Raw genomic sequence first — 14856 nt, forward strand, 5'->3', positions numbered from 1 at the left:
TTCAGGACCATTAAAAGCTCAGCCATCACTTTAGCCTAAGTGACTCCAGAGACACAAAGTGATGCCCACAGGAGTCTGCCATGCAGTTAGAGGTTAGGGAGGGTCAGCAGGGAAAGTGAGGGAGTAGGAGACTGGATAAAATTGAGAAGAAAGTGAGGAGAGACAGGAAACAGATGGAAAGGAGAGAAGGAAGAAGAGAGGGAAGTAGAAGGGAGAAGAGGAGGGGGAAAGGAGGGGAAAACCAGGACAATTTCAAGATATCATCCATATGGCCCCAGGTGCCATTTAACTTCATACTTTAACTAATCCTTCCCTAGACATCAAACAGATCATACCAACATAACTAACCCCTGTTCTTCTCTAAAAGATTATGATCAGTAACAGTTTTACGAATGGTGGTGTTAGTTAAGTGAGAGCAATCAGCAATTGACTAGAATTTAGAAAATAGTCACCCAGTTACCCAATTATTTGGGAAAAAGTAAAGCTCGACTTTTAATTCTAGTAATATATTATCTCATGGACTTATTAGGAAGATTTAAGGCTACCAGGACAAGTACAGCCTGCCTTTTTTAATTGGTCATGTGGAAAGCTATCTCCTGTCTACAATGTCTTTTATGATTCGGATTAAGCCTTTCCCATGGACTTAATTGCTGGGGCTCTTTCATCAAGCTTCTTGTTAATATTCCTTGTAATATTCCCACCTGTTTTGATGCCAGTCTGGCTCATCCATCACCCCTGCAGGGATATTGTTGCAAACAGGGCCGCTGGCTCATTCTGCATTGTGGCGTACACTCTAAGGCAGCTGGAGATTTATGACCTACCTCTGATTCTATCATCTCAGGCCAGGCTGGTCCAGGCCTTTGACTCACTCACTGTACATCTTGATAGTGTAATTGTGTTTAAAAGTTTTCCTCCACCACTGGCAGAGTCCAGCTCCAAACAATGCAGAAGGGAACTATTTTCCATGAGTCCTGGAACAGGCTCATCTACTATGGATCCCCCTAAACAATTGGGACTCCAAGCAAATATGGAACAAATTTCAGGCACAGATGGAGCGTGCACGCACACACACATACACAAATGCCCTCCCTCCCTTCTTCTTTCTCTTTCTCTGTCTCTTTCTGTTTCCTCTTCTCTCACTTTGCCGAGTTATTGAAATGAATTATGCTATGAATTCATATTTCTCATCACTATTCTGTAATCTACCAAGTCACTTATGTCACTAAGAATGTTGGTGTTTCCTTTAGGGTTAATTCCTTAAAAATGTGTCCATATAATTGGTGCTATCTTCCTGCAAGTAAGGCTTGGCCTCCTCCAAAAATGCTGCAAATTCTTATGTTCTCAGTGAAAAGAGAAGGCTCCTCCAGCAAGGCTGCGATATGGCTTTTTAGTGGCTCCTTTTTGATCTGTAGGTAAGAGACGAGTAAGATTCAATTATACATTGGAGAAATAGATCCTGACACCACTTACACTCTAAATTTGAACTCAGTTCAGTAGTCATTTCTTCGCCAATGTGGCCACGCAGTACTTTACCTGCTTTCTGTGGAACCCACATGCTTTGTGTCTGAGCAGGCAGGGTGGAGAACTGCCCAGGGACTGCAGGCCTTCTATACACTTTATTTTGATGTCGCACCTCGAGGAACAGGTTCCATCGGGGTGGATGTTCTGCTGGTTGTTGATTCGGTCTCAGCTTCCTCCAGTGACAGCCTGTCTCAACACTGTCAATACCTCTTCAGTGTTGACAATAAGCAGACACGATGGCAGGCTGTTCTTGCCTGCTCACTTAATGACTTCACTGATGACATGCAGGTGTGCACTGGTGATGCGCCTAGTCTTGAAGCTTTCGTGTTCTCTTGGGTAGTTGGAGGGCTGGCTCCATTAGCTTCCAGCCTTGTGAGAGTATATAAAACTGTTCTGGGTGCTTGCCAGCTCGCGATGAGCAATGTATGGTCATAATGAATCCCCGATTCATAATTTTCAAGACAGCATTAAGGAAATATTAGGTCACTTCATCGAACAGACTCAAACGCATCAAGACCATGCTTTCAGTTAGAAGCGTCTGAGGAAGTTATTCTACACCTGACATAATACGATTGTAACATTGTTCAGCCTTTTAAAGCAAGGAATCCAAACAGGATTCCAAACATTCAATAACAAATCCGCTTCACTCGTTTTATGAAGTTTCACTCATTCTTCTAGAACATGAGAGACAATAAAGCTTAGTGTTTATGCACGTGAACTCTTAGCTGTCCTGATTTGAATCCCAGCTTTGGGCAAGGCACCTAAACTTCCTAGGACTCAGTTTCCTCATATGTACCACTGGAATAATTAATAGTACCTACCTTCTATGGTTATTGTTAAAATCAAACCATGCCTACCATATAGTAAATGCTCAATAATGGTGAGCTCTGATTAATGGAACTGAAAGCAAAAAGGAAGTGAAATGATTTTTCTTTAGACCAGAGAAAGGATCTGAGACAGGCCTGGGAATCCAAAGCAGGTCTTGAGATCACCTTTCCACAGCTGCATCCAACAGATAATATGCCCCCGGATGGTGCGGGCCATGGGTGGTGATGGAGTGATTGATTCCCGTATATCCGTTTGCTTGTTTACTCGGCTGCTCACCACTTTTAAGGACACCTTTCCCCTGCAGTTGTTTGTTCTTTTTCCTAATTGTCGTCTTGGGTATCTAGTGCTGACACTGCTGCTAAACCTCGTACTGACTTTGCATCTGTCAACACAGAGCTCGACTTTGCCTCTGACGCACCAGTTACCAGTCGCTCCAGAATGGAAGGTGATGAAGGGACACTTGTGAATACATTGATTTGCTTGGTTTCCTTAATTGAACCCTCAGGACTATGCACATTTGTATGGGTCTAGACTTAACTTAGCTAGTCATCAAATATTTATCAGATATCTATTATATGCAGGTAGCTAGGAAGCCAGAGGGATAAGTAAAGAGAGGAAACAGACATTTTTTTCGGGGCCTTGGTTGTGCTGGGCACAGGGCTAGGCATTTCAAATAAATTATTTTGTTTAATGCTAATGCCATTTCACAGATGAAAAAACTGAATCTCAGAGAGGTTGTTTCAGAAACAATCAAACCCAGGATGACTGACTCCAGAACTGATCAAGAACAGTTTTATGAATGGAAGTAACTGGTACATAAATGAAAGCAATGAACATCACTTGGGGCCCTAAGAGACAACAAGACCTGTTTTCATTCCCACTTGATGAATGTCTTATCCCTTCTCCTTACTAGAATTAATTCCTTCACCTGTTCCCTGGATCTCATCCTTTCCAGGGCCACAAGATCTTATTTGTTCCAGTACCAGGTCACTCCACCCTGCCCGAATCCCATTCCAGGTGTTCTATTTCTGCACAGCGTTGTTTGCAGGTGCTGCTAGCCCTCTCCAGCTCTGAGTCCACTAACTTTTAATCCTGAAGAGTGTGCATGAAAGCCAGAGGCAAGACGCAACAGGAGAGGCAATATAACGCAGCGGTCAAGAGCTTAAGCCACGGACTCAGACTTGGTAGTATCATGGCTTCACCATTTACTAGCCCTGCAGCAGTCTCCCCATCTATAGAAAGATGGGCTAAGTTGTACCTACGTCCTAAAGTTGAGGTGAGAATTAAATGAGTTCATACAGGTATAGTGCCTAGAACATCACCCGCCACAGTAGGTATGCTCAGTAATGTTAACCCTTCCAAGTACAGATTGAGGTTCTCCTTTACGTTTCTGCTCTCCTTTGCAGCTTCCTCCGTCGGGCCCTCCAACTAATTCTGAAAACACCAATGTATGTTCTGCTTGAGCTTATCAACTTCAACACTCATTTAACTTTCCAGTGCACACACAGTCAGTCCCAGTTCCAGCATCAGCTGCAGATCTGGTGAGAGCTTTCTTTTTAATTATTATTAATTTTTTTTTTTCTCATGGCCTGTGGCCCATAGCACCATTGCTGGCCGGGCCTCAACCAAAACAGAGAATCATACTCAAGTCCTTAGGTCCTAGAACCCTTTACCCAGTGGCCATACAACCAATGCCATGGGATATAAACACAGTGCGAGGTGTAAGGCTCACAGCCCTCACAGCCCAGTCAGCAGAGCTAGCCATTTTAGTCTTCCAAATGCTCTTACCCTCCTGTTTCTTCACACTCCATGCCCCTGAGAGAGAAGGGAAAACCCGTCAGACTTCCCAGCTTCCTGCTAATATGGCAGCTCTACACAGGAACAAACTGCTCGTCATTCACTGTAGAATCCTAAAAGGTAAGAGGATAGTTGTGTGGAACTGTCTGTTGTCCTAACTGCTATAAAGAATGTATGTGACACCCCATGGAACAAATTCTGTCCTGTTTTATGACCGCACACCAAACTTTCCCCTCCCTCTAAAATTTTCTGTGAAGCAAGGTTTGATGCTTATTCACACCTCCTGGTATCTGTCCCAGAACAGAGTGAGTGGGAGAAAGAAATACATGTAGCCAATTTCTCTCGTCAGCCACCTGCTGGTGCTCCCAGAGCAGACTCTCCATCCTTTGTAGCACCTAATCTTGGAGAAACAGCCACTTAGTACTCGGGGATCAGGCCTGGAACACCCCACCCAGTCCAGAAACAGCCATGGCTTATTAGTATAAGATGAACTAACTTCACCCTGCATTGTCTCCCAAAGTACCCCAAGCCCAGCTACCAAGCATCATTTTACATCCACTTGAAAATGTCAGTAGTGAGCATTTGCTTCTATATCAAACCATAATAAACTAGGGTAACTTGGTTAAACCAAGCCCTGAAACCCCAATGAGAGATATCCATCCCATCCAAGCATACTCCTAAGTGAATAAACATGATCCTGGGTAACCTCCACAGTGGGAAGATGAAACCATCCGAATTGAGCTACATCAAGGAGCTATCTCTATCATTAATCATCGTTCACAGGTCTTCTCCTGGCTCTCTATCCATAATGCCTCTGTTATCTGGGAAATCCATACCCTGTAATTATTATGGTGTTACCACCAACAGCATTCATAGAATTTGCCAATAGCATTGTCTGCATGCTCCATAGATCTCCCTTCTACCCACCCCCGGAAACCCAAACATGTAGCTCATTAACAAGCAGGTGATTTAGATCAAGATTTAGAATACTTTTTGGTGTCCCAAGTATGAGGAAGTCCAGACAAATCTCTAGAGGCTGTACCCCTACTAGCAAGGATGCTTGTTTTGTGAGCCAAAACTGAGGCCCTCTGCTCATCTGTAAACACCAACTCTTAGCCAGTTCATTTGTCCCTCTATCTCCTGCTAAGGGAAGCTGTTATTCGTTGGAAAGAAGAATGAGGCATTCTGTAACGTTGAGATTAATGTAACATCAACTTGAATAGCCTTAGAGCCTTACCACCCTTTTTTCTTTGAGTCCTAACTACTCACATCAACCCTGTGGAGGTCAAGTCTTCATTGGAGGCTCTAGACCTGCACTGAACAGCACAGTAGATGCTAGCCTTTGAGAGTGACACCAGCAAGAATAGTAGAGTAAGGACTTCTGAAAATCTACTCCTCCATAAAAACAACAAGAACACTGGCCAAAAAAATGGTTGAAATTAACATATTTAGAACTCCAGAACTTAACTAGACTTACAATAATCTGAGACTTACAAATAAAATCTGAGGAGTATTGATACAAGGAAAATGTTGACTCTTGGTGAAAATAACTAGCTTTGTAGATTTTTGACTTACCCAATTCTAATCCCTCTTTCCTCAGTTCTGCAGTAGCCTTGGAAACCAATAACCTAATAACCATAGTGGCTTTGAAACTAGCAGCCTAGCAGCCACTGGAGAGAGAAGAACAGATTTGGAGCTCCCCAAAAACACCATTCCAGAGAACTGACGATATTTGACCTGTCTGGAGGTGCCCTGGAAAGCTCCATTTGCAAGGCTTGCTTTTATTTGACCTAACTCACAGCTTGATCCATGGAAACAGGCGGCATTTGTTGAAAGCAATCAGTGACAATTGTTTAAAGAGCACACCTGCCTAAGGCAATATTAACAACTGGGACAAACAAAAAATTGACTAAAAACATTCTTAAGGAAAAGCTGGAAAATAATACATTCATGCGATGCTTTGCAAAGTTCTAACATAGTCCTGGAAGTCTCTAGGCTAAATGCATGCATAAGGCTGTGCACATACCCAGGGCTGGGTAGGGGCTCAGGAAAGACTTGAGAAATCCCTACACTCTCACCTCTTGCTGACCTTGAGACTCTGTGTAAGCAGGAAGTAAAGACTAAGGTAGAGTTGTGAACTGCCTGCTTGAATGTTAGAAGGCGTGCCCCAACACCCACACAGAAACTCTCAATAAAGCCTGAGAGACTTATTGGTTCCAGGCATTTAAAGAATCTCTGTACAAAAAGCAGCCAACCACTAATCTAATCAAACAGAGACTTCAGTGGCCAGTGACAAAGAATGCAGACTTACAGAATTAACTCAACAAAACAACTAAACAAATAAAGGCAATAGCAACAACAACAACAAACCCTGAAGTGGATGTAAGTCTGTTTTCCAGAGTTGCCGCATTATTTTAAACACCCAATTTTCAACAAAAATATTATGAGACATGTAAAGAAACAGGAAAATATGGGCCATTCACATTCACATGAAAAAATAAAGAGCACTGATAAAGTTTGGCAACATAGGTAAATTTGAAAGGCAGTGTCAGGTATTTTTTACTTGTAATGCTTTATTTTTCTCCTATCTGATTTAATAGATGAATGAAATTTGTATAACAATATTAGCACAAAGGAGTGGGGAGGGGACAGAGCTCTTTGGAGTAAAGTTTCTGTACACTATTGAAATTAAATTGGTGTTAATCCAACTTAGCTTGTTATAAATTAAGATGTTAATTCTAATCTCCAAGGCAATCATAACAAATTTTCAAATTATAGTAAAAGAAACAAGGGAATTAAAATGGTACCCTACAAAATATGTATTTAACACAAAAGTAACAGTAATAAAGGAATAAATGAACAAAAAATACATAATACACAGAGAAAAAATAACAAAATTGCAGACATAAATCCTACCTTATCAGTAATTACATTAAATGTAAATGGATTCAACACTCCAATCCAAAGGCAGAGACTGGCAGAACAGGTTTTTCTTTTTTTAATGATCCAGTTATGTGCTATCTATAAGAGACAGAATTTAGAGTCAAGGACACAAATAGCTTGAAATATATGACGCAAAAAGTGACATAATTGAAGGAAGAAACAGACAATTCAGCAATAATGGTTTGAGACTTCAATAATGGAGAGAACAACTATAAAGACAATCATTGAAAAAATAGAAGACTTAAAAAACACTGTAAATCAACTAAGACACATCTCTAGAATATCACCCAACAACAGCAGAATATGCATTCTTCTCAAATGTACATGGAACATTCTCCAGTATAGATAATATGTTAAGCCACAAAATAAGTCTCAATAAATTTAAAGGATTGAAATCACACAAAGCATGTTGTCAGAACACAGTGGAATGAAGTTAGGAGTCAACTACAGAAGAAAAATTGGGAAATACACACGTATATGGAAATTAAACAACAGATTCCAAACTAAGCAATGGGGCAAAGAAGAAATCACAAAAGAAATTAGAAAATACTTTGAGATTAATGAAAACACAACACACCAAAATTATGGAATGCATTCAAAGCACGCTTAGAGGTAAATTTATCACTGTAATGTCTATATAAAAAAGATGAAAGATCTTAAATCAATAACCTACCCTTCTCTCTTGAGAAACCAGAAAGAGGGGGCCAACCTGGTGGCCAAGTGGTCAAGTTCATGTGCTCTGCTTCGGCGGCCTGGGGTTTGCCACTTAGGATCCTGGGTGCAGACCTACGTACTGCTCATCAAGCCATGCTGTGGTGGTACCCCACACAGAAAAACTAGAATGACCTACAACTAGGATTTATAACTATGTACTGGGGCTTTGGGGAGGAAAAAAAATAGGAAGATTAGCAACAGATGTTAGCTCAAAAATCAAACTTACAAAAAAGAAACTAGAAAGAGAAGAGTGAACTAAAGTCAAAACAAGCAGAAAGAAGGAAATAGTAAAGACAAAAGAGGAAATAAAATAGAGAATCAAAAAATAATAGAGAAAATTTATAAAACCATTTCTTGTTTCTTTGAAAAGATCAACAAAATTGACATGCTTTTTGCTAGATAAGCCAAGAAAAAATGAGAGAATATCCAAATCAGTAAAATCAGGACTGAAAGAGAGAACATTATTACCAACTTTACAGAAATAAAAAGAATTATAAGGGAATAATATGAACACCTGTATGCCTCCGAATGTGATAATCTAAAAAACAGAGAAAAATTGCTAGAAAGACACACACTAGTGAAACTGAATCAAGAAGGAAATAGAAATAGACCAATAACAAGTAAAGAGATTGAATTAGTAATTAAAAACGTTCCCACAAAGAAAAGTCCAGGACCAGATGTCTTCACTAGTGAATTCTATCAAACATTTAAGGAAAAATTAAAATCAATCCTTCACAGACTCTTCAAAAACTAGAAGAGGAGGGGAAACTTACTAACTCATTCTGTGAGGCCAGTCAAATGCATGAGATGGAAAATAGATTTGTAGCTGCTGGGAGCTGAGGAGAGGGCAGAATGGGGATTGACTGCTAACGAGTATGGGCTTTCTCTCTTGGGTGCTGAAAATGTTCTGGAATTAGAGAGTGGTTATGGCTGCACAATTTTGTGAATATACTAAAAACCATTGAAGTATATACTTTAAAATGATGAATTTAATGATAGGTGAATTATATGCAAATTTAAAAATTAAACTACTTGAAATTAAATAAAATTAAAAGTTTCCTTTCTCAATAGCACTAGCCACATTTTAAGTGCTTAATAACTATACGTAATAACCTAATGGCTACTATATTAGATAGTGCAGATATAGAGAAGGTCTATCATCTCAGAAATTTCTATGGAATAAGCTGCGGGAAGGATTGTGTATGGAACTGGCCTTCAAGGCACACCCTGGTAGGCATTGTAATATTCTACAGGATATCCCTTTAGGAAGGAAAGACTTCATCCCCAGATGCTGGGAGTACTTCTGGCAGATATTTCTCAACTCTCAATCCGTATACATATTGTGTCCGCTGAAGAAAGTCACCTAGCCCAAGCTTATACCTCATCCAAGGGCAGCCCACATCGATTGACTGATTGATGTGGGGAGATTTTATGAAGGCCTGGCCCCTGGTCCCAGTATGGGAAACTCTGAAAGGTCCTCCGATCCTCTAAACTCCCCATAGGATCGGTTGGAGCCTACACTGAGACTGCATCACAACCCAACTTCTTCCAAATGCTGGTTTCTTACCTTTCATTTCCAGGTGTTAATCACAAAAGCAGTCTCTAAATCACTCCTGCATGCTAACCTCCAGCTCAATGTCTGCTTCCTGGGAAATTCACTCAGTCATACTTTGTGAAATGGAGCCCTGTAGCTGATGAAGATGACTTTGCTTGATTTCCCAGATAGGAGGGTTATCATCGACCTAGAAAATATTTGTGTCTGTTTCCTGGATGAGGATTTACAGGAACTCCACAATAGAGCAGATTGAGATCAGCTATAAAATCCTGGCTGTGGGCCATCCCGGGAATGTAGACATTCTCACCTTGCCCATTGTATCGGAAGCCCTGGAGTGGAAAGGCCTAGACCATTCAAGAGGTCCAGATGTTGCTAGGGTTCCCAGGGCTCATCAGGAATGATCATCTCCCACTTCTCAGCCACAGTTGACCCAAAAACCAATCTCCTCAGGAAAGGGAAGAAGTTTATCCAATTTGGGGCCATGGTTGTATCTTTTCAGCAGCTGAAAATCGTCCTCTCTCATACCCGGATCAACTTAACCAACTAATTCAATCAACCAATTCAACCCAAACCTGCTACCAAAACCAGAGCAATCAGGTTCCTAGTGAGTAACTGCCAAAGTGAGAAGTAACTAGTAGGCTAAACTCACTGAAGAACTGGCTTGCTTTATAAGCTGATAAATGTGCTGCTTTTTACAGAACTGAAAACTGCTCTTTCAAAACTCCAATGGATTTTCCTCAGCACTCACATTTCAGGGCTTACTGTGGTTGCAATATATTCCTTTGAAATCTGTCGTGAAAGCGTTGTGATTGTTGGAGACAATTCAGTCACTCAATTGTTCCCCTCTCAATCTTGATCCATTCATGAAAAGACAGAGGGTGCAGGACATGGGCCTTTCTGGAGAATACTGCACAGCTGCTCAGGAAATTTCCTCTCTGGACCTTCCCAGAAAGCCCTGAAGGAAAATCGCAATGGGAGTGAGGTCATATGTTCACGGCATTACCTTTGTTATTATTATGTATTATTGTTTGCTACTGTTTTGTTGTTCCAGCTAAAAGAAACAGCTTGTTCTCTAAGATGTTGTGTTTCTTTGAGATGACCTGAGTCATCGAACTCCCACAGTCCTTGGGAGTGGAGATAAGAGTCTGTGGTTATTGGCTGCTGTTTATTTGAGGTGGAGGAGAAGACATGGAGGGCAGCTAATACTTTTCAAAAATTTGGTACTGGATGGACAATAACAACTCCTCCAGCTCTGTGTGTGACACCTCTCCTTTTTATTCTTGCAGATTTTCAGCAACAAACAAATCCTTAGCAATTGTGACTAAATTTCCAATCATTAAAAAAGCATGTGAATGAAACAAAAAGGAGAACACACATTCTCAGTACAAGCTCTTTTTGTCCAAGAGCAACAGAAAAGTATCTCTGTGTGTTCCATGGAAAAGAAAATACCTAGAAATTGTAGAGAAATTCTAGTGATTTCTTAAAATTCCCCGAAGTTTTCCATATACAGATATGGCTGGATGTGTATCATCTCTTTGTCGTTGAGCTGCAAGTGTCACTATTTGGATTTTGCACTATAAAATGGTCAAAATTGCCTTGGATTCAAAACTGAGCTCTAAATTTGTATGTTACAATGTGCACTATCTATACCTAGGATGGTACTTGTCCTTATCAGGTCATAAATGGAAAGAAACTTAGTCATTGGTGGCTTGCTTACCATTGGTGGGTGTGTTTGACATCGTTCACTGTTACCATATGGCAATCTTTCATGACTACTCCCTTACTCCACTGGAAAATAATCTGGGAGGAGTAGGGAAAAAAATAACTGTGGATAAGGTTGCCCTTCTTAAAGAAAGCATAGACCAAGAGCCAGCACTTCTTATCATATATTGCTTGATTCAAATGAAGCACAGAAATGTAAAAGAAATTTTAGAATTTTCTGACACGAACTTCAGATGGAAGACTATGAATTTTTATGGTAGAAAGAAGTCTGGCACACACAATTAACTTTTATCCTCAAAGGGAAAAATTCTGTATGCTTATATTTTATATTTATTACAAGGACAACATTTGAAATTGTACATAGATCTTATTTTAAGGAAAACAGCTTATGAAAAAGTAGTGTGTTTTTGGTTTTTTTTGAGGAAGATTAGCCCTGAGCTAACATCTGCCAATCCTTCTCTTTTTGCTGAGGAAGACTGGCCCTGAGCTAACATCCATGCCCATCTTCCTCTACTCTATCTGTGGGATGCCTACCACAGCATGGCTTGATGAGCGGTGCCACGTCCACACCCGGGATCCGAACAGGCAGACCCCAGGCCACCAAAGCAGAACATGCGCACTTAACTGCTGCACCACCGGGCCGCCCCGAGAAAGAAGGTTTTATACAATATAAATTTGATAGACAAAAATTCACTTAACAAACAGATTTTTGTATTTCAAGTTTACTATGGTATTTTTTCTGCTGAAAAAGCACAAATAAAAACTTTGATTAACAAAAATGAGACATGTGACATAGTATAGCATGGTGGTGGAACACAGCTCAGGGAACCTGACTGCCTGCGTTCAAGTTCCATCCTTGGCTGTGTGGCCTTGGGCAAGTTATTAAACTCTCTGTTCCTCAGTTTCCTAATCTTAAAATAGGGTTAATGGTAAAAATGCCTAACTCATACTACTGTTAGAAGGATTAAATAAGTATATTTTTGTAAAGTCCTTAAAATAATGCCTGATACTCAGGAAGTGCCATACAACTGTTTGCTAAGTAAACAATAAAGTTTTCAGGGCCAGCCTGGTGGCACGGCAGTTAAGTTCGCATGTTCTGCTTCAGCGGCCCAGGGTTTGCCTGTTCAGATCCCAGGTGCAGACATGGCACCACTTGGCACGCCATGCTGTAGCAGGAGTCCCACATATAAAGTAGAGGAAGATGGACACTGATGTTAGCTCAGGGCCAGTCTTCCTCAGCAAAAAGAGGAGGATTGACAGCAGATGTTAGCTCAGGGCTAATCTTCCTCAAAAAATAAAAAAATAAAGTTTTCAATAACACACCTAGTTCAGAAATTAAGGCTAACTTGTACATTACATCAGATTATCTGTGTATTAAGATGTCAATGTGGGGATATATTATATTTTTTAAATTGCTAGATCTGCTTACATATTTGACTTTTTAAAAAATACCTCAAGGACACTTATCAGTCTTAGGTAAATTTTGTTACTGTACCACAATCATGATTTTTACTATAATCATAAGCAATGATAGCCAATGCCTTTACAAATACTTATATTTAAGCGTTGCAGCGTATTTTCCTATGACCCAAAACATAATGGTGCTTGTTTTAATTAAAACAGGGTGCTGGATTCATTTATTTCGTTTGCAAGCCCTGCCTCCTTTTCCTCTCCAGCTGCTCCCCTCACCTCTTCGGTGTTACTTGAAGACTAAAGTGGTGGGGGAGGGAGGGCCAGAGAAAGAAAAGTACAAAGTTAAGACGGAAATCAAACCGAGTAAGTTATCAGTAAATTGGGACTAGCATTGGATTAAATATCACCATGACCAGAATAACAAAATTTAAACACATATACTTTACTTTGTTTATGTAGACAGCATATTTCTAGAGAGTATCTTTTTTTTCTTTTTTGCTTGAGGAAGATTGTCACTGAGCTAACATCTCTGCCAATCTTCCTCTATTTTGTACGTGGGACACCACCACAGCATGGCTTGATGAGCCACGTATAGGTCCACACCCAGGATCCAGACCCACAAACCTCAGGCCACTGAATTGGAGCATGTGAACCTAACCGCTATACCACCCAGCCGGCCCGTGGAGTTTATCTTTTTAAGACCGAATACTCCAGTGGTCTAAGGAGACACCAAAGGAACCCACTTCTGTGTGAACCTGGGAATTTGGGGAATAAGGGACGCTCCAGGCCCTGGAGGAATCATGAAAGCCAAGTGTGATTCATTTGCTCGAGGGGTCCGCCTTGCCTTTTCTCCTTGTAAGAAAATTCTGTGTCTTGTTGTTAGATTTTATTTTTCCTGGGGAGACAGTCAGAAAAGTATCTTTCCATCCTCACGTGTTCACTCATAAAAAGGTTAAGATTATCCTGCAAAAACTAACCTAAGTGTTTTCAAAATGTACAAGTGAGCAAAATTTAGGAACTTATCTTGAAAAACAAATGGGAAGAAATTTAGTTTCTATATTATACTCAGCATGTAGAAATTATGATATAAAAATTCCCTTCCTAAACATAGGGTTGCTGAAATTGGACAAGGAAAGGTTTCATTTGTGCACTCATCTAAATAATAGTTTTCATGTCCAACTTCCATTTATCTTCATGTTGTTCACTCATCTAGTCATTTCTCATACCTTCAGGCTTAGCAAACTTATCCTTTTTACTTCTCACATGGTCATTTCTCATTTTTGTCCTGTTTGTTTCATCTTTTTTGGTTGTTTGATTGATTGCCTTTTTTGAACCATATTTCTAAGCCAATGGTTTTTTTAAATATACTTTCCTAAACCAGAAAAGAATACAGGAGAAAAATAAAATCAGTATAAAAAAGTGCACACAGAACCAAGGAAGTTTTAGGGAAGGTGGACTTCAGCAGAGAAAAGAGAGGAAGAATGTGGACATGTGTAACTTGTGTTTTATAAAATCTGTAGTTTTTGCATTACTGTGTTAGTTTCTTAGGGTCTGTCATAACAAAGTACTACAAGCTGTGTAGCTTAAAATAACAGAAATTTATTCTCTCACAGTTCTGGAAGCTACAAGTCCTAAATCAAGGTGTCAGTAGGGCCATCCTCCCTTTGGAATTCTGGACAGAATCCTTCCTCGCCTCTTCCAGCTTCTGGCGGTGGCCAGCAATCCCTGGCATTCCTTGGCTTACAGCTCTGTCACTCCAATCTCTGCCTCTCTTGTCACATGACATTCTCTCTGTGTGTCTGTCTCCACAGCTTCTTCCTTCTTCTTATAAGGACCCTAGTCATATTAGATGAAGGGCCACACTACTCCAGTATGGCATCAGCTTAATTAATCACATCTACAATAACCATATTTCCAAATAAGTCATATTCTGAGGTACAGAAGGTTAGGAATTCAACATATCTTTTGGTGGGAGAAGGGGCACCATTCAATCTACAACAATTACTAACAGTAATAGTAACCAAGACTGTATATGCTCTACATTTCTATCTCTCTTAATCTCACAATAAATACTATTATCCCTCATTTTACAGATGGAGAAACTTCTGCTATAAGAGGTTAAGCCCCTTGCCCCAGGTTACAAAGCTAATAAAGCATGGAGTCAAGAATTGAATAAAGACTCTAGAGCCTGACTCTTCACTATAAAATTTTACCAAAGAAAGGGGTTTACCATTCAACTCAGTATTTACTAAGCATGTAGTATGTACCAGGCATGAAGCCTTAAAGGTCTCTAACACTGTGAAAACAAGTGCAACCCTAAGAATGGGAAATTAGGTGGGAGCATTGAGTAGTCTCTATAAGTC

The sequence above is a fragment of the Equus asinus genome, chromosome 7 (assembly GCF_041296235.1).
Source record: "Equus asinus isolate D_3611 breed Donkey chromosome 7, EquAss-T2T_v2, whole genome shotgun sequence".
Classification (NCBI taxonomy): domain Eukaryota; kingdom Metazoa; phylum Chordata; class Mammalia; order Perissodactyla; family Equidae; genus Equus; species Equus asinus.